The 22,529-nt window shown below is 46.2% G+C and overlaps 1 protein-coding gene, 1 long non-coding RNA gene and 1 pseudogene across 4 annotated transcripts in view; 2 read left to right on the forward strand and 1 right to left on the reverse strand.

The window, feature by feature from the left end:
* Positions 1 to 22,529, reverse strand: part of LOC122925098 (oocyte zinc finger protein XlCOF6-like) — an 818,943-nt gene that overhangs the window by 534,253 nt on the left and 262,161 nt on the right. The gene's annotated exons all lie outside the window — the stretch shown is intronic.
* Positions 1 to 22,529, forward strand: part of LOC122925097 — an 89,123-nt pseudogene that overhangs the window by 62,343 nt on the left and 4,251 nt on the right.
* On the forward strand, positions 454 to 20,083 carry LOC122925149. 3 transcript variants are annotated; one of them, XR_006387528.1, is made up of 4 exons: positions 463 to 517; positions 638 to 639; positions 860 to 982; positions 20,032 to 20,083. It is a non-coding gene; the product is annotated as an uncharacterized LOC122925149 (long non-coding RNA). The 3 variants fall into 3 exon arrangements; XR_006387530.1 differs by lacking the exon at positions 638 to 639 and having other exon boundaries at positions 454 to 517; positions 869 to 982; XR_006387529.1 differs by lacking the exon at positions 638 to 639 and having other exon boundaries at positions 457 to 517.

The raw sequence follows: 22,529 nt of genomic DNA on the forward strand, positions 1-22,529 counted from the left end.
TTGTGCTGCTTGGTTAGGACGTAAGGGAACTGTGTTGGTCCCATGTTCATATGTGCAGCATTACTGAGACAGAATTATGTTTCAATACATGTAAATGAGCCTCTAGGAGAGCAACGGGGGCGTTGTCGTTACACCTAGAGGCTCTGTTTTCTCTGTTGCCCTCAGCACTTTGACAGAACCATGCAGTAAAAATGTGACCCTGCCTGGTCCTGACCTCTCCTAAAGCCTTACGCTGGGTCGTGCGCTTCAGTATCCAGCACAGGAGCAGAACAGGAAAGACTGGACTCGTCAGCCGCTCTCTTCTCTACTGTGAATGTACTGCTGAAGGACCTGTGAATGATGTCACCGTCATGTGATCAGTGCAGGGGGCGGAGCTATCCAGGAGAGTCACTGATCACATGATGGTGACGTCACTGCAGGTCCTTCAGCTCTGGCAGTGCAGCAGATACTGGGCAGGTCCTGGTCGGTAGTCAGGGCTCTTGTTCTCTCTGGTATCAGCCATTCCTCCAGCCTGCAGGTAAGATGAGCTGTGAGGAGACAGTGTGGTGGAGAGCTCAGACATGTCACCTCTGGAGATTCTCCTCCATTACACACAGGAAATCCTTCTGCGCTCCTCAGCTTAGTACGATGGGGGGAGGAGTAGTGGAGATAGTGGGGGTTGTCATCATTCACTGCTGGATGAGAGAATCTACTCCATGTGAATGAGGTTTTTACCACCAGGAGCTTAGATACACCCAGAGCTCAGGGTTTTCCCGTCAGTGCAGCTTTCTGAGGGTCTGAGTTTTGCGGGATGAGTTGTACTTTTTCTCGCCCTCATTATCGGTGACATGAGACTCACTGATTAACCTTTATTTGGAAGGGGATGAAGAAAACCAGCAATACGAGCCTTCTCCTGAATGAGCCACCAAGGATGGACAGGAAGGAGATCAGCAGAAGAATATTAGACCTCACCTTGGAGATCATCTCCCTGCTGAGCGGAGAGGTAAACTTCTCTAGATTTCTCTCCTCTTTATTGTATTCTGTAACAAGTCAGACATCGGGAAGGAGAATCCATCATAGGAAGTGATAGGAAGAGTCCAGGGTCCTGGAGAACGGCCTCCAGACCGTCCAAGTGAGGGAGAACCTGAAGATCAGCCCCCAGTATGTTGAGTGATGTATCATGTGACCAGTGACCAATAGTCATGTTGTAGAAGCCATGAGAAGGTAAGTAGGCACGTTGTAACCAGGAGGAGAGGGCCGGAGGAGAGCACATGGCCCCTGAAGGGTTTATTCCCTAAGTGTCTCTCTCCATCCACAGGAGTACACAATAGTGAAGAAGACATCTGGGGACTGTGTGACTCCCATCATCCATCTCCAGGAGTCAGGAGGGCGAAGCAGGACCCCTCATCCCATCACAGAGCCTCCCCCTCACCCCCTGATCCATGAGCAGAAGATCCTAGAACTCACCCACAAGATGATGGAGCTGCTGACTGGAGAGGTGACACTGCTGGGAATGCTGGGAAATTCTCCAGTAACAGCACTGGAGGGGTCTGGGTGATGACGGTGTCATTGTGTTGTCAGGTTCCTATAAGGTGTCAGGACGTCACTGTCTATTTCTCCATGAAGGAGTGGGAGTATATAGAAGGACACAAGGATCTGTACAAGGAGGCCATGATGGAGGAGCACCAGCCTCTTATATCACAAGGTAAGAGCCGTCATGTGCAGTGTATACACGTGTGTGCAGTGACATGTAATGGAGGAGCACCAGCCTCTTATATCACAAGGTAAGAGCCGTCATGTGCAGTGTATACACGTGTGTGCAGTGACATGTAATGGAGGAGCACCAGTCTCTTATATCACAAGGTAAGAGCCGTCATGTGCAGTGTATACACGTGTGTGCAGTGACATGTAATGGAGGAGCACCAGCCTCTTATCTCACAAGGTAAGAGCCGTCATGTGCAGTGTATACACGTGTGTGCAGTGACATGTAATGGAGGAGCACCAGCCTCTTATATCACAAGGTAAGACCCGTCATGTGCAGTGTATACACGTGTGTGCAGTGACATGTAATGGAGGAGCACCAGCCTCTTATATCACAAGGTAAGAGCCGTCATGTGCAGTGTATACACGTGTGTGCAGTGACATGTAATGGAGGAGCACCAGCCTCTTAAATCACAAGGTAAGAGCCGTCATGTGCAGTGTATACACGTGTGTGCAGTGACATGTAATGGAGGAGCACCAGCCTCTTTTATCACAAGGTAAGAGCCGTCATGTGCAGTGTATACACATGTGTGCAGTGACATGTAATGGAGGACCACCAGCCTCTTATATCACAAGGTAAGAGCCGTCATGTGTAGTGTATACACGTGTGCAGTGACATGTAATGGAGGAGCACCAGCCTCTTATATCACAAGGTAAGAGCCGTCATGTGCAGTGTATACACGTGTGTGCAGTGACGTGTAATGGAGGAGCACCAGCCTCTTATATCACAGGGTAAGAGCCGTCATGTGCAGTGTATACACGTGTGTGCAGTGACATGTAATGGAGGAGCACCAGCCTCTTATATCACAAGGTAAGACCCGTCATGCGCAGTGTATACACGTGTGTGCAGTGACATGTAATGGAGGAGCACCAGCCTCTTATATCACAAGGTAAGACCCGTCATGTGCAGTGTATACACGTGTGTGCAGTGACATGTAATGGAGGAGCACCAGCCTCTTATATCACAAGGTAAGAGCCGTCATGTGCAGTGTGTACACGTGTGTGCAGTGACATGTAATGGAGGAGCACCAGCCTCTTATATCACAAGGTAAGAGCCGTCATGTGCAGTGTATACACGTGTGTGCAGTGACATGTAATGGAGGAGCACCAGCCTCTTATATCACAAGGTAAGACCCGTCATGCGCAGTGTATACACGTGTGTGCAGTGACATGTAATGGAGGAGCACCAGCCTCTTATATCACAAGGTAAGACCCGTCATGTGCAGTGTATACACGTGTGTGCAGTGACATGTAATGGAGGAGCACCAGCCTCTTATATCACAAGGTAAGACCCGTCATGTGCAGTGTATACACGTGTGTGCAGTGACATGTAATGGAGGAGCACCAGCCTAGTATATCACAGGGTAAGACCCGTCATGTGCAGTGTGTACACGTGTGTGCAGTGACATGTAATGGAGGAGCACCAGCCTCTTATATCACAAGGTAAGAGCCGTCATGTGCAGTGTATACACGTGTGTGCAGTGACATGTAATGGAGGAGCACCAGCCTCTTATATCACAGGGTAAGAGCCGTCATGTGCAGTGTATACACGTGTGCGCAGTGACATGTAATGGAGGAGCACCAGCCTCTTATATCACAAGGTAAGAGCCGTCATGTGCAGTGTATACACGTGTGTGCAGTGACATGTAATGGAGGAGCACCAGCCTCTTATATCACAGGGTAAGAGCCGTCATGTGCAGTGTATACACGTGTGTGCAGTGACATGTAATGGAGGAGCACCAGCCTCTTATATCACAAGGTAAGACCCGTCATGTGCAGTGTATACACGTGTGTGCAGTGACATGTAATGGAGGAGCACCAGCCTAGTATATCACAGGGTAAGACCCGTCATGTGCAGTGTGTACACGTGTGTGCAGTGACATGTAATGGAGGAGCACCAGCCTCTTATATCACAAGGTAAGAGCCGTCATGTGCAGTGTATACACGTGTGTGCAGTGACATGTAATGGAGGAGCACCAGCCTCTTATATCACAGGGTAAGAGCCGTCATGTGCAGTGTATACACGTGTGTGCAGTGACATGTAATGGAGGAGCACCAGCCTCTTATATCACAAGGTAAGAGCCGTCATGTGCAGTGTATACACGTGTGCGCAGTGACATGTAATGGAGGAGCACCAGCCTCTTATATCACATGTGCAGTGTATCTTGTACTTTCACTGAGCACCAGCTCCAGGCCCTGCATTGCCTCATCAAAGAAAGCTTGTCCCACAGCATGGAGGGCATAAATCCAGAGAGTGAGATACTGACAGATCCTCTGTGGATCCTGGTTGGGTAGAACTACTCGGTGGTGAGATGTCCATGTGTGCTAAGCAGGAGGGGTGTGTAGCCGCTTTACACACTGTGACCTGTCCTTTATGGAAGGTAGAGAACGTTGCCTGAACTGGAGGTTAGGAGAGAGTCCTGCGTGCATTTCACTGTGCAATAGGCCTAGTCATATCTTTATGTATGCTTAACAGGCCTGGTCGTACCTTTATTAGTGATGAGCAGCATGGGCAATATTTGATTGCAAAAAACGGCAATGTAATATGCACGTATTCCGCATGCAATAGAGGCGTGGGTCACTTTTGCGACATTTTTCCAGCTCCTAGAAGTTTCCTGAGACTGGAGAAAATGTACCGTAACTTAATTCCTATCACATTACCTAACACCCTGCACTGGAACCTATCAGCTACTTATCACTATCTAACCTACACTGATTATCTACCACTAACTGTCTGTATTATATATATGAGCTAACTACTAACTAATGTAATTGGATAAGGAATAGGATCTAGATGAAAGCACAGAGAACAGCAACATCACTGCTCTCTCTCTCTCTCTCAGAAATGCAAAAAACAGCAGAAAATGGCTGCTGGGGAGGTTCTTATATAGTAAGGGATAGTCAACATTTCTATTGGTTGCTAGGGATGTTGCTAAGCTCAGACAAAGACATTGCAGCCTTCTCATTGGCCCACAAGCAAGAAGAGCTTACTGAGGAAAAAAAAATCTAGAATATTCGCGATTACGAAGATATAGCACAATATTCTACATCGTCGCGATAAAAATCTGCGATTAGAATATTCGCGATCAACACTAATCTCTATACAAGCAAAGTTCAAAATCTAAGGCCAGATCTTTCTACAACATATAAATAATTTGTTCTTGATTTTCTGACATGGACATTGGAAATTTACAACATTAGCGGGTTGGGAGGATCCTCAGTTTACTTTTCACCTCTGGAGGCATAAATGTTAGGTTTCCACCTGGTCATGGCCAAATGGAAAAAAAACAAAGTTTTAGGCCATATATTTATGTGGGACCTTATCGAGAGGTTCAAAAGGAGATGATGTTAAAAGTTTTAGGACTAAGGGAAGTTTTCAGATATTGCCTTGATGTATTTGAATGAGTTGGGAACATCTTTTTCATGTACTGTAAACCAGAGTGTGGCAAGGTGTTCATGATTGAATCAAAGAGGCCTATAAATAGTAATAGAGGATGATCCTCAGGTCTTGGCAGAGTTCAGTGCCCTAGACACACACAATCTGCAGTGTGGGAAGTCTCCAGTTACATCCTTAACTCATCTGAATGAATTGAAAAACCTGACCGATTGGTAGATTTGTAGAGACCTAAAGTGTGGCAAGGTCTTCATGACTGTATCATAGAGGCCTCTATAACTGTATAATAGAAGCTGGTCAACCTTCAGGCTGTCAGACTGAATCTTTCCAGATCTTGGCAGAGTTGAGTGCCCTAGACATCTGCACTAGGGGAAGTCTCAATAGCCTTCTTGATTCATCTGCCCGAATTGACCTCTTTAGCCGGAACCGAATGATGGCTGTAGTGTGGCCTGGTCTTGCCTAATTTTCATCAAAACCCTAGGTATCGAGGAAACCGGAGGAAAATGTAAGCCAGGCTGAACCTCTAAGGAATGCACAGGGTATCCGCTGCCAAGCGATTGTATTCCTGATAAAACAAAAGGAATGTTTCCATCTTGCACTGAACCTACTTGCCCTGAGTTAAATTACTGTTACTTCCCACATCTTGGCAATCTGCTTGATAATCTCTGGATTCAGAGACCATTTTCCTAGAACTGCTAGACTCTGTTGGTCAGCAAAAGTGTTGAGGGAGCCTCAAATAAGTACAGCAGACAGATGAATCAGTTTCAGTTCTGTCCATGCCATGCTCCTTCCCACTTCCTTAAGAAGGGGTTCTGATCTGGTGCCACCATGTTAGCAGTGACCTGCTCTTACACTGACTGCTTCCCCCTGAATCTGTGGGGCGAGTCAAACAGCATCTTCTATACCATTAAAGGTGCTGTCCGAAATTTTCTTACTGATGACCTATCTTCAGGATAGGTCATCAGTATCTGATTGGTGGGGGACCGACACCTGGGACCCCCCACCAATCAGCTTTTTAAGAAGACAGCTCCTGTGAGTGCTGTGGCCTTCTCTCTGCTTTTTCTAGACCATTGATGACTCGTTCATGCGTCATATTGTCTAGGTGCAGCTCAGCTCTATTCAAGTGAATGAGGCCGAGTGCAATACCAACCACAACCACTATACAATATACGGTGTTTAGTAACCTGCGAAAAGGCAGCAGCGCTCACAGGAGCATCAGTACCTCCACAAACAGCTAATCGGCAGGGTTCCCAGGCGTCAGACCCCGACTGATTAGATACTGATGACCTATCCAGAGTATGGGTCATCAGTAAAAAAAATAATAATCCTGGAACACCCTTTAGGTTTGAGGAGAGGGACCTCTCAAGGGATTTAAAGAGTCCACTGACTTTTCGTCCCTCCAGGTTCAATACTCAACTAGTAGTGAACAGAATCCAGAACACTTGTCTCTGAGAGGTTTCTACCATGTGAGGATTGACAAGCTTGAAGTGACAGAGTCAACCTCCTTCCACCACAAGCAGGAAAACCTTCAGCAGCAGGAGCCAGTTCAGGCTCTTCAACATGATAAAGCAGTTTCCTCACGGGCCGTACCAGGCTGAGGTAAATCATAAGGCTGAGACCTCAGTGCCCAGGTTCAGGCCTTTCCGGACTCTGGCTTGTCTCAGGTGCACACTGGTGTTCCCTGACCCTGATCAGCTCTGCCTTCTGCAAACCCCCACAGGAGGCTGGTTTCCTTTGTAACTTTGGATGTCCCAGTTACAGTGGAAATAGTACACAAAAAAGTCTCTCATTGTCTCCCTAAGGTCTTTCAGTGACCTCTTGGGGATAAGTTATGTGAAAAAAATATATAAAAAAAATTTAATACAAATAAAAGAAATAAAATATTATTTGGCCAAAAAATAGACAAAAAAAAAAAATACCATAAAAATAGTGTTCACAGACTTTTTATGACCATTTGGGAAATATTTAAAAAAATAATAGAAAGTTCAAAAAAATATATATATAAAAAGTAAAAAGTGCAAAATCATAGAGTGTTCACTGTCCCCCAACAGACTTTTTATGACCTCTTGGGGACATTTTATGTGGCAAAAATATATTTAAAAAAATAAGTAATAAACCAATTATAAAAAGAAAATACAATAAAATATTAATAAAATAAAAATATAGTAAAAAATTAAAAGATAAGGTGCAAATGAAAAAAAAAAGGGTCAGTGTCTTTTTATGACCTCTTGGGGGACCTATCATGTAGTAGAAATATATTAAAAATTAAGTTAAAAAAAACATTTAAAAAATTATAAAATTCATAGAAGAAAAAGACAAAACCGTCACCATTACCGCCCCATTCACATGAAACTATACATATTATATAACAAAACGGCCTACACAAATAGGGAACTAATTATAATAATTTATTTTGGTTTCAGCTTGTATATTTAAAGAATAAGGAGCAATAGTTTGAAAAAAAAAAAAATAATTTAAAAAAAGTTTTTTTTGTTTCCCCCAAATAAAACTACTGAAAAATAAATTATAAAGCCCTATGTGTGACGTAAAAAAAAATGTTGCAAAAATTATTTTGCTAGTTCAACAAATAAGATAAAAAAAGTGTCTGGTTATTAAAGGGTTAACCAATGAGCTCCTTCCCCACTAATAAGTTAAAGCGCGGACTGGTTATTGCAGGGCCCCTATAACTGGGGGCAGGAGGAGGTAATAACCAGTGAGCGCCAGTCTCCGCAGTGAAGGAAAGTGCTTACTGGTTATTGCAGGGCCATCACTAACAAAAATCTATAGCGTTGAAATTTACAGAAATAACTATCACGGAGAAAATAATGACTTGTAACTTTTACTTCTCGATATGTAAATAATACCCCACAATGTATACAATAATTGATAACGTATTGTGCCACATAAGAAGAGCAGATCCTTACTTTGGACGTGGTCAAAGATAGTATCATCCAAGTAATAAAGATGCAACAACTTCCAGTTTTGAAGACCAAGGGATTGGATGCTTTCGCAAACGAGAAGTGAGGTCAGGAGGGGGAGTCTTTCCCTGATGAATCCCTCAAAATACTACCCCTGCCTAAAGGCGGAGCATCCACCCCGAAAGGGGCGACCCCACCTCTTGGTGGCTAAGCCCTCGCTGTCACCTACTGTGACCCTACCAAGGTGTGATGAATGCTTGTCCCGATGCGTTTCCCCAGTGTCTTGCCAGCTGGTTTATCAATAATCCAATAGGCATCAATGATACTAGTAGCATGGTAATGGCATCCTGATGTAGTAAGATGTACTCACAAACTGGTGATCAGTAGAGTTCAGCGGACACCTGGATGTTCGGGTTCGAGAAGTTCGGCCGAACTTCCCGGAAATGTTCGGGTTCGGGATCCGAACCCGATCCGAACTTCGTCCCGAACCCGAACCCCATTGAAGTCAATGGGGACCCGAACTTTTCGGCACTAAAAAGGCTGTAAAACAGCCCAGGAAAGGGCTAGAGGGCTGCAAAAGGCAGCAACATGTAGGTAAATCCCATGCAAACAAATGTGGATAGGGAAATAAATAAAAATAAAAATAAAATAAATAAAAATGAACCAATATCAATTGGAGAGAGGTCCCATAGCAGAGAATCAGGCTTCACGTCAGCCACCACTGCAACAGTCCATTGTCATATATTTAGGCCCAGCACCCAGGCAGAGGAGAGAGGTCCCGTAACAGAGGATCTGGCTTCATGTCAGCAGAGAATCAGTCTGCATGTCATAGCAGAGAATCAGGCTTCACGTCAGCCACCACTGCAACAGTCCATTGGCATATATTTAGGCCCAGCACACAGGCAGAGGAGAGAGGTCCCGTAACAGACAATCTGTCTTCATGTCAGCAGAGAATTAGTCTGCATGTCATAGCAGAGAATCAGGCTTCATGTCAGCCACCACTGCAACAGTCCATTGTCAGATATTTAGGCCCAGCACCCAGGCAGAGGAGAGAGGTCCCGTAACAGAGAATCTGGCTTCATGTCAGCAGAGAATCAGTCTGCATGTCATAGCAGAGAATCAGGCTTCACGTCAGCCACCACTGCAACAGTCCATTGTCAGATATTTAGGCCCAGCACCCAAGCAGAGGAGAGAGGTCCCGTAACAGACAATCTGGCTTCATGTCAGCAGAAAATCAGTCTGCATGTCATAGCAGAGAATCAGGCTTCACGTCAGCCACCACTGCAACAGTCCATTGGCAGATATTTAGGCCCAGCACCCAGGCAGAGGAGAGAGGTCCCGTAACAGAGGATCTGGCTTCATGTCAGCAGAGAATCAGTCTGCATGTCATAGCAGAGAATCAGGCTTCACGTCAGCCACCACTGCAACAGTCCATTGTCAGATATTTAGGCCCAGCACCCAGGCAGAGGAGAGAGGTCCCGTAACAGAGAATCTGTCTTCATGTCAGCAGAGAATCAGTCTGCATGTCATAGCAGAGAATCAAGCTTCACGTCAGCCACCACTGCAACAGTCCATTGGCATATATTTAGGCCCAGCACACAGGCAGAGGAGAGAGGTCCCGTAACAGAGAATCTGGCTTCATGTCAGCAGAGAATTAGTCTGCATGTCATAGCAGAGAATCAGGCTTCACGTCACCCAACATTGGAACAGTCCATTGGCATATATTTAGGCCCCGGCACCCAGACAGAGGAGAGGTTCATTCAACTTTGGGTAGCCTCGCAATATAATGGTAAAATGAAAATAAAAATAGGATTGAATGAGGAAGTGCCCTGGAGTACAATAATTTATGGTTAAGGGGAGGTAGTTAATGTCTAATCTGGACAAGGGACGGACAGGTCCTGTGGGATCCATGCCTGGTTCATTTTTATGAACGTCAGCTTGTCCACATTGGCTGTAGACAGGCGGCTGCATTTGTCTGTAATGACGCCCCCTGCCGTTCAGACAAAACGCTGGCCGCCGGGCAGGCCAGCACCTCCAAGGCATAAAAGGCTAGCTCTGGCCACGTGGACAATTTAGAGACCCAGAAGTTGAATGGGGCCGAACCATCAGTCAGTACGTGGAGGGGTGTGCACACGTACTGTTCCACCATGTTAGTGAAATGTTGCCTCCTGCTAACACATTGCGTATCAGGTGGTGGTGCAGTTAGCTGTGGGGTGTTGACAAAACTTTTCCACATCTCTGCCATGCTAACCCTGCCCTCAGAGGAGCTGGCCGTGACACAGCTGCCTTGGCGACCTCTTGCTCCTCCTCTGCCTTGGCCTTCCACTTGTTCCCCTGTGACATTTGGGAATGCTCTCAGTAGCGCGTCTACCAACGTGCGCTTGTACTCGCGCATCTTCCTATCACGCTCCAGTGCAGGAAGTAAGGTGGGCACATTGTCTTTGTACCGTGGATCCAGCAGGGTGGCAACCCAGTAGTCCGCACACGTTAAAATGTGGGCAACTCTGCTGTCGTTGCGCAGGCACTGCAGCATGTAGTCGCTCATGTGTGCCAGGCTGCCCAGGGGTAAGGACAAGCTGTCCTCTGTGGGAGGCGTATCGTCATCGTCCTGCCTTTCCCCCCAGCCACGCACCAGTGATGGGCCCGAGCTAGTGTTGGGTGCCACCCCGCTGTGACCATGCTTCATCCTCATCCTCCTCCACCTCCTCCTCATCCTCGTCCTCCAGTAGTGGGCCCTGGCTGGCCACATTTGTACCTGGCCTCTGCTGTTGCAAAAAACCTCCCTCTGAGTCACTTCGAAGAGACTGGCCTGAAAGTGCTAAAAATGACCCCTCTTCCTCCTCCTCCTCCTGGGCCACCTCCTCTTCCATCATCGCCCTAAGTGTTTTCTCAAGGAGACATAGAAGTGGTATTGTAACGCTGATAACGGCGTCATCGCCACTGGCCATGTTGGTGGAGTACTCGAAACAGTGCAACAGGGCACACAGGTCTCGCATGGAGGCCCAGTCATTGGTTGTGAAGTGGTGCTGTTCCGCAGTGCGACTGACCCGTGCGTGCTGCAGCTGAAACTCCACTATGGCCTGCTGCTGCTCGCACAGTCTGTCCAGCATGTGCAAGGTGGAGTTCCACCTGGTGGGCACGTCGCATATGAGGCGGTGAGCGGGAAGGACGAAGTTACGCTGTAGCGCAGACAGGCGAGCAGCGGCAGGATGTGAACGCCGGAAGCGCGAACAGACGGCCCGCACTTTATGCAGCAGCTCTGACATGTCGGGGTAGTTGTGAATGAACTTCTGCACCACCAAATTCAGCACATGCGCCAGGCAAGGGATGTGCGTCAAACCGGCTAGTCCCAGAGCTGCAACGAGATTTCGTCCATTATCGCACACCACCAGGCCGGGCTTGAGGCTCACCGGCAGCAACCACTCGTCGGTCTGTTGTTCTATACCACGCCACAACTCCTGTGCGGTGTGGGGCCTGTCCCCCAAACATATGAGTTTCAGAATGGCCAGCTGACGTTTACCCCTGGGCTGTGCTGAAGTTGGTGGTGAAGGTGTGTGGCTGACTGGATGAGCAGGTGGAAGAAGAGGAGGAGGAAGCCGAGAAGGAGGAGGTGGCAACAGGAGGCAAAGAATGTTGCCCTGCGATCCTTGGCGGCGGAAGGACGTGCGCCAAACAGCTCTCCGCCTGGGGCCCAGCTGCCACTACATTTACCCAGTGTGCAGTTAGGGAGATATAGCGTCCCTGGCCGTGCTTACTGGTCCACGTATCTGTGGTTAGGTGGACCTTGCTACAGATGGCGTTGCGCAGTGCACAACATACTGTGGGACAGCAAGCGACATGAGCTGTTTGAAGCTGTCTGTGTCTACCAGCCTAAATGACAGCATTTCATAGGCCAGTAGTTTAGAAATGTTGGCATTCAGGGCCAGGGATCGAGGGTGGCTAGGTGGGAATTTACGCTTTCTCTCAAATGTTTGTGAGATGGAGAGCTGAACGCTGCCGTGTGACATGGTTGAGATGCTTGGTGACGGAGGTGGTGGTGGTGTTGGTGGTACATCCCCTGTTTGCTGGGCGGCAGGTGCCAACGTTCCTCCAGAGGCGGAGGAAGAGGCCGAGGCAGCAGCAGCAGAAGAGGCCGAGGCGGCAGCAGCAGAAGAGGTAGCAGGGGGAGCCTGAGTGACTTCCTTGTTTTTAAGGTGTTTACTCCACTGCAGTTCATGCTTTGCATGCAGGTGCCTGGTCATGCAGGTTGTGCTAAGGTTCAGAACGTTAATGCCTCGCTTCAGGCTCTGATGGCACAGCGTGAAAACCACTCGGGTCTTGTCGTCAGCACATTGTTTGAAGAAGTGCCATGCCAGGGAACTCCTTGAAGCTGCCTTTGGGGTGCTCGGTCCCAGATGGCGGCGGTCAGTAGCAGGCGGAGTCTCTTGGCGGCGGGTGTTCTGCTTTTGCCCACTGCTCCCTCTTTTGCTACGCTGTTGGCTCGGTCTCACCACTGCCTCTTCCTCCGAACTGTGAAAGTCAGTGGCACGACCTTCATTCCATGTGGGGTCTAGGACCTCATCGTCCCCTGCATCGTCTTCCACCCAGTCTTGATCCCTGACCTCCTGTTCAGTCTGCACACTGCAGAAAGACGCAGCAGTTGGCACCTGTGTTTCGTCATCATCAGAGACTTGCTGAGGTGGTATTCCCATGTCCTCATCAGGAAACATAAGTGGTTGTGCGTCAGTGCATTCTATGTCTTCCACCGCTGGGGAAGGGCTAGGTGGATGCCCTTGGGAAACCCTGCCAGCAGAGTCTTCAAACAGCATAAGAGACTGCTGCATAACTTGAGGCTCAGACAGTTTCCCTGATATGCATGGGGGTGATGTGACAGACTGATGGGGTTGGTTTTCAGGCGCCATCTGTGCGCTTTCTGCAGAAGACTGGGTGGGAGATAATGTGAACGTGCTGGATCCACTGTCGGCCACCCAATTGACTAATGCCTGTACCTGCTCAGGCCTTACCATCCTTAGAACGGCATTGGGCCCCACCATATATCGCTGTAAATTCTGGCGGCTACTGGGACCTGAGGTAGTTGGTTCACTAGGACGTGTGGATGTGGCAGAACGGTCACGTCCTCTCCCAGCACCAGAGGGTCCACTAACACCACCGCGACCATGTCCACGTCCGCGTCCCTTACTAGATGTTTTCCTCATTGTTATCGTTCACCACAACAACAAAAATATTATTTGGCCCAATGGATTGTATTCAAATTCAGCTGAATATAAATTTGAGGCCTAGTATTTAGGCGCTGGGTGACAGGTATACGTTTACTAACAGAATTAGACTTGGAAATGCACAGTAGCGTGTGTGTGAAGTTATTCTGAATGACCCAATGTGCACCTTGAATATTATATACCCTTTTAGGGATAGATTTCAAATAGCTCTGATACAGCAGAAACCACTAAATTATGAAATTGCTAAATTGGGAATTGTATTTCAACCCAGAACAAAAACTGTGCTTTGACGGACACTAAATAACTTGACCAGCCACACCAGTAACAACAGATTTAGCTGGATATAAACTTGAGGCCTAGTATTTAGGCGCTGGGTGACCGGTATACGTTTACTGACAGAATTAGACTGGGATATGGCCAAAAAATAAACAGACTATTGCTGGTTAAATGCACTTGGTGTGACAGCTTGACCAACCACACTACTGAGGGTTAAATGCACTTGGTGACGGGCGCAGCTTGCCCCTGATGTAGTATATGGCCAAAAAATAAACAGACTATTGCTGGTTAAATGCACTTGGTGTGACAGCTTCACCCTGATGTAGGCTTTAGCCAAAAAACAACCACACCATTGAGGGTTAAATGCACTTGGTGACAGGCGCAGCTTGCCCCTGATGTAGTATATGGCCAAAAAATAACCAGACTATTGCTGGTTAAATGCACTTGGTGTGACAGCTTCACACTGATGTAGGAATTAGCCAAAAAACAACCACACCATTAAGGGTTAAATGCACTTGGTCGCAGCTTGTGCTGGCGCACCACAAGACACAAAATGGCCGCCGATCACCCCAGAAAAAAGTAACTGACAAACGGTCTGGGCAGCCTAAAAACAGTGAGCAATTGAATTTCAGCAGCTCAATGATCCACAGCTGCAGATCGATCAATTAATCAAGTCCTTTGGAGGAGTTAATCACTGCCTAATCTCGCCCTACTGTCGCAGCCGCAGCCTCTCCCTACGCTAATCAGAGCAGAGTGACGGGCGGCGGTATGTGACTCCAGCTTAAATAGAGGCTGGGTCACATGGTGCTCTGGCCAATCACAGCCATGCCAATAGTAGGCATGGCTGTGATGGCCTCTTGGGGCAAGTAGTATGACGCTTGTTGATTGGCTTTCAAAAAGTGCCAAGAAAGCGACGAACACCGAACCCGAACCCGGACTTTTACGAAAATGTCCGTGTTCGGGTCCGTGTCACGGACACCCCAAAATTCGGTACGAACCCGAACTATACAGTTCGGGTTCGCTCATCCCTAGTGATCAGGCCTTAAAGGGAACCTGTCACCGGAAATTTGGGGTATAGAGCTGAGGCCATGGGTTGCTAGATGGCCGCTAGCACATCCGCAATACCCAGTCCCCATAGCTCTGTGTGCTTTTATTGTGTAAAAAAAACGATTTGATACATATGCAAATTAACATAAAAGAGTCATATCTTACTTGTGTGACCAGAGAAGAGTCATATTTTCAAGCTCTGACTCATCTCAGGTTAATTTGCATATGTATGAAATCGGTTTTTATACACAATAAAAGCACACAGAGCTATGGGGACTGGGTATTGCGGATGTGCTGGCGGCCATCTAGCAACCCATGTCCTCAGCTCTATACCCAAAATCCAGGTGACAGGTTCCCTTTAAATTGCTTGAAATTGGCGCTGGTAAATGGCCCCTCCTGCTGGAACAACCAATCGCAAAGTCGGCATCAATATACACGCTACTGCCGGCCAGTGGAACGCGCATATGATTCCAAAACTGGAAGTGCTTCAGGGCTCCTGCTGACGATGCTTCCGGTGTATGGAATGCATCACAGAGCATTCATAGGAGCTTGGAGCCATAGCAACGGTTGTAAACTGATATATATACAGATATACGCCATAGTTGTTTAAAGCTGAGTACATAAAAGGCTGATTATATATAAGTATGCAATGTATGCAAGCGCAAGGATGTCAATTAACATAAATAACAGGGTTATAATAGGGAAAATATATAAAGCTGTGGGAACACGTTAATAATGTCCCTCATAGATCCCCACCAATTTAGATAACTATATTTATGAACCAATCTTGGTTCGATAACAGGCAGATAAACTTATACTTCAAATTGTGCGCGGATCTCTATAGACAACGGTTAATCAGAAAGAGGCGGGAGAGAAACATCTAGATAAAACAGGTGAATGAAATTTGCTCATTTAATACTGTTTTAAGCCAATATATCCACTCTGCTTCCTTCCGAAGAATCGCCACCCCTAGGTGATTTTCATATGACCTTGATAACCTGAAACCGGAGAGTGTTGACGTCACCATTATGAACATCTATTACATGACGTGCAATAGGTTTATTCCTACGGTTTCTCACATCACCTAGATGTTCACCAACCCGTCTCCTTAATTCTCGCTTAGTTTTACCGACATAGCTCAAAGAACAACCACAGGTACAAGGATAGATAACCCCCGTATACGGCAGTTAGCAAAATCGCACATAGTATAAAGTATTCCTGTACTACTGCCAGTGAACATTTTAGATTTCAAAATGAAGGGGCAACAGATGCAGTCTCCGCCGCACTTACAGTACAGACTAAAAGTTTGGACACACCGTCTCATTCAAAGAGTTTTCTTTATTTTCATGACTATGAAGGCATCAAAACTATGAATTAACACATGTGGAATTATATACATAACAAAAAAGTGTGAAACAACTGAAAATATGTCATATTCTAGGTTCTTCAAAGTAGCCACCTTTTGCTTTGATTACCTACTTTGCACACTCTTGGCATTCTCTTGATGAGCTTCAAGAGGTAGTCACCTGAAATGGTCTTCCAACAGTCTTGAAGGAGTTCCCAGAGATGCTTAGCACTTGTTGGCCCTTTTGCCTTCACTCTGCGGTCCAGCTCACCCCAAACCATCTCGATTAGGTTCAGGTCCGGTGACTGTGGAGGCCAGGTCATCTGGCGCAGCACCCCATCACTCTCCTTCATGGTCAAATAGCCTATACACTGCCTGGAGGTGTGTTTGGGGTCATTGTCCTGTTGAAAAATAAATGATGGTCCAACTAAACGCAAACCGGATGGAATAGCATGCCGCTGCAAGATGCTGTGGTAGCCATACTGGTTCAGTATGCCTCCAATTTTGAATAAATCCCCAACAGTGTCACCAGCAAAGCACCCCCACACCATCACACCTCCTTCTCCATGCTTCACGGTGGGAACCAGGCATGTAGAGTCCATCCGTTCACCTTTTCTGCGTCGCACAAAGACACAGTGGTTGGAACTAAAGATCTCAAATTTGGACTGATCAGACGAAAGCATAGATTTCCACTGGTCTAATGTCCATTCCTTGTGTTCTTTAGCCCAAACAAGTCTCTTCTGCTTGTTGCCTGTCCTTAGCAGTGGTTTCCCAGCAGATATTCTACCATGAAGGCCTGACTCACACAGTCTCCTCTTAACAGTTGTTCTAGAGATGTGTCTGCTGCTAGAACTCTGTGTGGCATTGACCCGGTCTCTAATCGGAGCTGCTGTTAACCTGCGATTTCTGAGGCTGGTGACTCGGATGAACTTATCCTCTGCAGCAGAGGTGACTCTTGGTCTTCCTTTCCTGGGGCGGTCCTCATGTGAGCCAGTTTCTTTGTAGCTCTTGATGGTTTTTATGACCGCACTTGGGGACACTTTTTAAAGTTTTTCGGACTGACTGACCTTCATTTCTTAAAGTAATGATGGCCACTCGTTTTTCTTAACTTAGCTGCTTTTTTATTGCCATAATACAAATTCTAACAGTCTATTCAGTAGGACTATCAGCTGTGTATCCACCTGACTTCTCCACAATGCAACTGATGGTCCCAACCCCATTTATAAGGCAAGAAATCCCACTTATTAAACCTGACAGGGCACACCTGTGAAGTGAAAACCATTTCAGGTGACTACCTCTTGAAGCTCATCAAGAGAATGCCAAGAGTGTGCAAAGCAGTAATCAAAGCAAAAGGTGGCTACTTTGAAGAACCTAGAATATGACATATTTTTAGTTGTTTCACACTTTTTTGTTATGTATATAATTCCACATGTGTTAATTCATAGTTTTGATGCCTTCAGTGTGAATCTACAATTTTCATAGTTATGAAAATAAAGAAAACTCTTTGAATGAGAAGGTGTGTCCAAACTTTTAGTCTGTACTGTATATGTACGCATTTTTTGCTAGGGATGGTCGTTTGCTGCGGTCCACATGCGGTGGGGACTGCTCCCCCAATGAGAAACACACTACAGTGTTTGGGGTTTGAGCAGTTCACCCATATTTGCCACTTTATTTCTGTGATTTAGTTTTATATGTATTGAATGTGCCTTTACCTGGCATTTAAACATTATTTTGCACCTGGTAACCTCCATGGCTTACAGTCTTGCTTTATTCACATTGCATTAGTTGTCCTGCTATGCGGTTGTGTGGAAGCTTGGCTGTGAGCAGGATTTCATCACCTTCAGACCGTGTTCACACCATAGTTAGCTTAGTGGTAGGACCCTTGCCATGCTGAGAGACCGTGACGTGGTGCATGATGGGCTCTGATGTGTTCCTGACAGGAATATATTGGCAAAAGTCTCAGCTTTTAATATCTGCTTGTATGACTAGCTAGTATAGTCAGTGGCATATCCGTTTGGTGCATATTTTTCTGTGACTTATATGTACCAGTTGGTTTTGGATTGAGCCATGTTATAGCCTTGGTCGGTCTTAGATAGGTTGGTACATAGTCACTATCTCTTAAAGATCTTCCACGTCTATAGGTAATTGCTGGTACAGGAAGGAGAACATCTTTTATATCTGGGTCAACAAGAAGCACATACCAGTATCTCCTAAGGATACCCCTCACTCTTTGATTTTCACAGTCATACGTGCCGATGATTCTAATGGTGTTACTAGTCTTATCTTCGTCTTGTCGAACATTATTCACTAATAGGGAGTGGTTGATCGACCTTGCTGGATTGCTGAAAGGCCTTTCTCAGGACATCATTAGGATATCCTTGTTGTTGAAATATATTACGCATGTCCGCAGCCTGACAGTAGAAGGATTCATATGAGGAAAAATTTCTTCTAACTCGGAGATATTGTCCTTTAGGGATGCCGCGTTTAAACTTACGGGACAATAGCTTTCCCATTGTAACAGGCTGTTCGTAGCCGTGGGTTTTCTATAAGTTTCAGTGTGGAGCTCACCCAGGTATTTAGTGATACGGATGTGTAAAAAGGCAATGCTATCACTACTAATCTCATGAGTAAATTTCAAACCAATTGTGTTAATATTAAGGTACAGAGAATGTGTCCCTGGTGCCATCCCACAAGATAAACACATTGTCGATGTACCTACCCTAAAACAATATATTAGGGGCCCATTGATGACAGGGTTCATTGGAGACAATGGTGTTCCCACAAGCCCAGGAATAGATTGGCATAACTGGGCACACAAGGGCTACCCATAGCAGTACCCCTGAGCTGGTGGAAGAAACACATCTCCAAGATGAAATAATTATGTGATAAAATTAACTCAAGTGCTTGGATCACAAATTTAGAGTGTAACTTAAATTGAGTACCACAAGTATTTAGCTGCCGTCATACCCCATTCATGGGGGATTCTTGTATAAAGGGCCTCTACATCAATAGAGGCCAGATGGACGCTCTCATCTATATGGATATTCTCAATTTTAAGTAACAAATCTGTTGTGTCTCTAATAGAAGATGGCAACGATGACACAAAAGGACGTAAGATGTTGTCAACATAGGTACTGATACTGTGAGTAATGGATCCCACACCTAAAACAATGGGACGTCCCTTGAGGGAGGGTACCCCTTTTGAATTTTGGGGAGGGCGTAAAATGTGGGAATCTGTGGGTGTGCCGGCACCAGGAACTTCATCTCGTCCTTAGAAATCTGTGTATTTCCAAGGGCACCTATAACCATAGATTAGAACTGGCAGTGCAGCAGATACTGGGCAGGTCCTGGTCGGTAGTCAGGGCTCTTGTTCTCTCTGGTATCAGTCATTCCTCCAGCCTGCAGGTGAGATGAGCTGTGAGGAGACAGTGTGGTGGAGAGCTCAGACATGTCACCTCTGGAGATTCTCCTCCATTACACACAAGGAATCCTTCTCCGCTCCTCAGCATAGTGTGATGGGGGGAGTAGTAGTGGTGATAGTAGGGGTTGTCATCATTCTGTGCTGGATGAGAGAATCTGCACCGTGTGTATGAGGTTTTCACTGCCAGGATCTTAGATACACAGAGAGCTCATTCCTTTTTTCCATTTTTTTGGAGGGGGGATGAAGAAAACCAGCAATACGACCCTTGTCCTAAATGAGCCACCAAGGATGGACAGGAAGGAGATCAGCAAAAGAATATTAGACCTCACTTTGGAGATCATCTTCCTGCAGAGCGGAGAGGTAAACTTTTCTAGATTTCTCTCCTCTTTATTGTATTCTGTAACAAGTCAGACATCGGGAAGGAGAATCCATCATAGGAAGTGATAGGAAGAGTCCAGGGTCCTGGAGAACGGCCTCCAGACCTTCCAAGTGACGGAGAACCTGAAGATCAGCCCCCAGTATGGTGAGTGATGTATCATGTGACCATTGACCAATAGTCATGTTGTAGGAGCCATGAGAGGGTAAGTAGGCATGTTGTACCAGGAGGAGAGGGCCGGAGTAGAGCACATGGCCCCTGAAGGGTTTATTCCCTAAGTGTCTCTCTCCATCCACAGGAGTACACAATAGTGAAGAAGACATCGGGGGACTGTGTGACTCCCATCATCCATCTCCAGAAGTCAGAAGGGCGGAGCAGGACCCCTCACCCCATCACAGATCCTCCCCCTCACCCCCTGATACATGAGCAGAAGATCCTAGAACTCAGCCACAAGATGAGGGAGCTGCTGACTGGAGAGGTGACACTGCTGGGAATGCTGGGAAATTCTCCAGTAACAGCACTGGAGGGGTCTGGGTGATGACGGTGTCATTGTGTTGTCAGGTTCCTATAAGGTGTCAGGATGTCACTGTCTATTTCTCCATGGAGGAGTGGGAGTATATAGAAGGACACAAGGATCTGTACAAGGAGGCCATGATGGAGGAGCACCAGCCTCTTATATCACAAGGTAAGAGCCGTCATGTGCAGTGTATACACATGTGTGCAGTGACATGTAATGGAGAAGCACCAGCCTCTTATATCACAAGGTAAGAGCCATCATGTGCAGTGTATACACATGTGTGCAGTGACATGTAATGGAGAAGCACCAGCCTCTTATATCACAAGGTAAGAGCCATCATGTGCAGTGTACAGTCGTGGCCAAAAGTTTTGAGAATTACATAAATATTGGAAATTGGTAAAGTTGCTGCTTAAGTTTTTATAATATCAATTTGCATATACTCCAGAATGTTATGAAGAGTGATCAGATGAATTGCATAGTCCTTCTTTGCCATGAAAATTAACTTAATCCCAAAAAAAACTTTCCACTGCATTTCATTGCTGTCATTAAAGGACCTGCTGAGATCATTTCAGTAATTGTCTTGTTAACTCAGGTGATAATGTTGACGAGCACAAAGCTGGAGATCATGATGTCAGGCTAATTGGGTTAAAATGGCAGACTTGACCTGTTAAAAGTAGGGTGATGCTTGAAATCATTGTTCTTCCATTGTTAACCATGGTGACCTGCAAAGAGACGTGTGCAGCCATAATTGCGTTGCATAAAAATTGGCTTCACAGGCAAGAATATTGTGGCTACTAAGATTGTACCTCAATTAACAATTTATAGGATCATCAAGAACTTCAAAGAAAGAGGTTCAATTCTTGTTAAGAAGGCTTCAGGGCGTCCAAGAAAGTCTAGCAAGCGCCAGGATTGTCTCCTAAAGAGGATTCAGCTGCGGGATCGGAGTGCCACCAGTGCAGAGCTTGCTCAGGAATGGCAGCAGGCAGGTGTGAGCGCATCTGCACGCACAGTGAGGCGAAGACTTTTGGAAGATGGCCTGGTGTCAAGAAGGGCAGCAAAGAAGCCACTTCTATCCAAAAAAAACATCAGGGACAGATTGATCTTCTGCAGAAAATATGGTGAATGGACTGCTGAGGACTGGGGCAAAGTCATATTCTCCGATGAAGCCTCTTTCCGATTGTTTGGGGCATCAGGAAAAAGGCTTGTCCGGAGAAGAAAAGGTAAGCGCTACCATTAGTCCTGTGTCATGCCAACAGTAAAGCATCTTGAGACCATTCATGTGTGGGGTTGCTTGTCATCCAAGGGAGTGGGCTCACAATTTTGCCCAAAAACACAGCCATGAATAAAGAATGGTACCAAAACACCCTCCAACAGCAACTTCTTCCAACAATCCAACAACAGTTTGGTGAAGAACAATGCATTTTCCAGCACGATGGAGCACCGTGCCATAGGGCAAAAGTGATAACTAAGTGGCTCGGGGACCAAAACGTTGACATTTTGGGTCCATGGCCTGGAAACTCCCCAGATCTTAATCCCATTGAGAACTTGTGGTCAATCCTCAAGAGGCGGGTGGACAAACAAAAACCCACTAATTCGGACAAACTCCCAGAAGTGATTATGAAAGAATGGGTCGCTATCAGTCAGGAATTGGCCCAGAAGTTGATTGAGAGCATGCCCAGTCGAATTGCAGAGGTCCTATGAAGTGCGTGTAATTATATTTCACTACATCACAGAAACAACTAAAACAAAGCTCTAAAAGCAGTTTAGCAGCAAACTTTGTGAAAACTAATATTTGTGTCATTCTCAAAACTTTTGGCCACGACTGTATACATGTGTGTGCAGTGACATGTAATGGAGGTGCACCAGCCTCTTATATCACAGGGTAAGACCCGTCATGTGCAGTGTATACACGTGTGGGACATGTAATGGAGGAGCACCAGCCTCTTATATCACAGGGTAAGAGCCGTCATGTGCAGTGTATACACGTGTGTGCAGTGACATGTAATTCCACCAAACTTTGGGGCGCAGCTGAAACTGTAAATAAATGTGAATAAGAACTGAATGAAATAATCTGTAAATCTCATAGTTCCAATAGATGATAGAACAGATGATGAAAGTGAGACATTTTACCAATTCATAAAAAAACATAACGCATCTCAAGATGTTTGTACAGAGGCAACAAAAGACTGAAAAAATAAGCGCTGCTAATGAAAAACAGCTGGAGGAGCAATGTGCAACTAAGGCCTCATGCACACGGCCGATGCGCGTCCGTTCCGTGC

The sequence above is a fragment of the Bufo gargarizans genome, chromosome 1 (genome assembly GCF_014858855.1).
Source record: "Bufo gargarizans isolate SCDJY-AF-19 chromosome 1, ASM1485885v1, whole genome shotgun sequence".
Lineage (NCBI taxonomy): Eukaryota > Metazoa > Chordata > Amphibia > Anura > Bufonidae > Bufo > Bufo gargarizans.